This window comes from Myotis davidii, unplaced genomic scaffold (assembly GCF_000327345.1).
Source record: "Myotis davidii unplaced genomic scaffold, ASM32734v1 scaffold753, whole genome shotgun sequence".
In the NCBI taxonomy this organism is placed as follows: domain Eukaryota; kingdom Metazoa; phylum Chordata; class Mammalia; order Chiroptera; family Vespertilionidae; genus Myotis; species Myotis davidii.
Window position 1 is genome coordinate 1,203,018 of NW_006286231.1, and position 2,873 is coordinate 1,205,890.

General features: G+C 48.9%; 1 pseudogene; it reads left to right on the plus strand.

The window, feature by feature from the left end:
* Positions 1-283: 283 nt before the first annotated feature.
* Positions 284-1,726, plus strand: LOC102757584 (annotated as a pseudogene).
* Positions 1,727-2,873: the final 1,147 nt, after the last annotated feature.

The window sequence follows — 2,873 nt, forward strand, 5'->3', positions numbered from 1 at the left end:
TCCCCTACCACCCCCTTACCCCCATAGGCATATCCCTGGAGGCATCTCCCTACAGAAGCAGATTAGTGACTGCCTGGGGCTAGGGCTGGAGGACAGGGAGGGGCACTGGGAAAGGGAGGCGACTGTTAATGAGTATGGGTTTAATGTCCTACAATTGGCTCCTCTCTGAGGGGGCGTGGTTAGGCCCTGGGGGGCGTGGCTAGACTCTAGGGTGGACCCAGCCAGCTTAAAACCCTGCGGAGGGGTGGCGGCCCACTCTGTGGTGGCTGTTAAGCCTGGAGGCATGGAGCAGTGCGCTTGCCTCTGCAGCGTGGGCTCTTCCCGGGGATGTGGGTGTCTTCAGGAGTACCAGAGCCCAGCTGAGATGGCAGCGGCCGAGGGCAAGCACCTGGAGGCGGATGCGGCAGCGCGGTGCTGTGCAGGGAGTGGAGGAATCGCGAGCCCCATGCCACCCCCGCGCTGCTCCCTGCAGGACCTGCCTCCCGAGCTGCTAGTGGAGATCTTCGCCTTGCTCCCCGGCACCAACCTTCCCTGCCTGGCCCAGGCCTGCACCAAATTCCACCACACCCTGTACATCGACAGCATCTGGAGACGGCGCTGCCGGGAGGAGTATGGCCTTCGTGAAACCTTGCAGAACCTGAAGATGATCGGTATGTCTTATCGAGAAGTCTATGCGAAGCTGCTCCACCCATACAGAAATATTTTGGGATTGTGGCAGCCAGATGATGACTACAGAAGACTGCTGTATGTAGCGGTGGATGGCTTATGCATTACTGGTTGGATGAGCAGGCCTTCCCTTAACACCTATGTGGATGACCCCATGCAATTCAAGCCCTCGTTTAGAATTCGCCTGACGGAGAGGAAATCAGCCACTTTGGAGTACATGGACGACTTCTACAGCTTTTCCCACAGCCGCCACATGCAGATTCAGAAGGACAGGCTCAGCATCCAGTGGATCAAGAGAGACCACCGAAAGGATTCACCAAAGCGGCTTAGGGGAGAATGGGGGCCGGTGCTGGTGCGAGAGGACAGACAGCAGTATGACTGCCTGACCTACCGTCGCCTCTACCTCCCGCCACGCCACCCGGACGACCTCATCAGGCCAGGCCTCTTCCACGGCAAATACGATGGCTTGCGCGGAAAGATTGTCATGCTCAGCTTCCATGGGAAGTATGCCAGGGTCAGGGAGATCAGGAGAGACTTAATCTGGACGTTAGAGATCCACCTCACGCGCCGCATCCAGCTGCCAGATGGCGAGTTCTTCCGCAACTTCGACGAGCTCTTCCAAGTGGTCCTGGAGATTGACGAGCAGGTGACCTGGGAGCAGCAGCAGCAGCAAGAAGACAGGACTGAGGAAAGCCAGGGCCATGGCTGGCAGAGCCCTGCCCAGCCCAGCGTCGGGGAGTCCGGGGCTGCAGCTTTGGAGGAGCAGCCTGTTCCGTTTGATCTGCCTGTGGGCGTGCACTCATTTCACCAGGACTACCCCCGAACCTGCAGGATGTGTTTCTATGGCGTGGAAACTGTTACCTTACCTGGCTTCAACAACCCCATGTGCTTCCCTGTAGTCTTCATCCTGTTCGATGAGAACCACTTCGGGTTCATCTGGCTGGCGGCGAAATACTTCATCCTGTTCGGCAGAATCCAGCACACCTTCCAGAATGTGGAGGCACCATCCGAGCAGGCCTTCCTGGAGATGCTCTCCAACATTCAGTCCAGACCCCTGTGAGCAGCAGCTTGCATGCACTTTGAAGATTTGAACTTTAGACCAGGTTACCCACCTTTGTTTGTTTTTTTAATCCTCACCTGAGGATATTTTCCCATTGATGTTTAGAGAGAGTGAGGGAGAGAGGGGAAGACAGAAATAATCCATGTGAGAGAAACACATCAGTTGTTTGCCTCCTGCGCAAGCCGGGACCAGGGCCAGGCTGGTTAGGAGCCAGCAATTGAGGTAGAAATAAAACAGACCAGAAATAAAATATATTAAAAAAATATTTAAAAAATTTTCTTTAAAAAAAAGCATAGTGATTAATCACAAAAAAAGAGAGAGAGAGAGAAATTTAAAATTAGGAAAATGGTGGAACTATATTCAACTAAAACAGAGACAGAAATGTTTCCAGGACTGTTGAAAGGCATATTTCCTTAGATTAGAGAAATACAACCCATAGGAAATTTAAAATAAACCTACTACACTAGGGCGGGGGAAAAAATGGGCACATATGTAATACCCTTTGTAATACTTTAAGCAATAAAATAAATAAATAAATAAATAAATAAATAAATAAATAAATAAATAAAAAATAAAAATAAAAACCTACTACATAGAATATCCAAAATTACATATCTGAAGGTAAACAGAAATAACAAAAGAATTAGCAAAGTCACAAAATACAGGGTCAGTATTTCTATATGAGTAATAAATTTCTATATTAGCATTAAATAATAAAGAAATAAACCCTTAAAATATATAATTTACACTAGCATCAGAAAACAATAAATGCCTAAGTATAAATCTAACCAGAAAGATGGGCCAGACCTCCTTGCAAAAAGTACCAGGTGCATGGTTTAGGAGATTTGATATTCTCTTCAAATTGATCTATAGATTCAAAGTAGCCCTAGTCAAAATACTAGCAAGTAGCAGCAGAGTAGGGGGCAATTAAAAACCTGGTTATTGACTTCAAGAATACAACTAAAAGATGGAACGGACATCATCCAGAAGCACAGGAAGGCTGGCTAAGTGGAAATTCTACAACTAGAAGGAAAGAGAAAAGCATGCCGAGACTCAGAGGAGGCGCAGTGCGGAAGTAAAATACTAAGGTGCGGAGGCGCATGCGGAGTGGGCTGGCGGCTGAGGGCGCAGTTGTCTTTTTCATCTC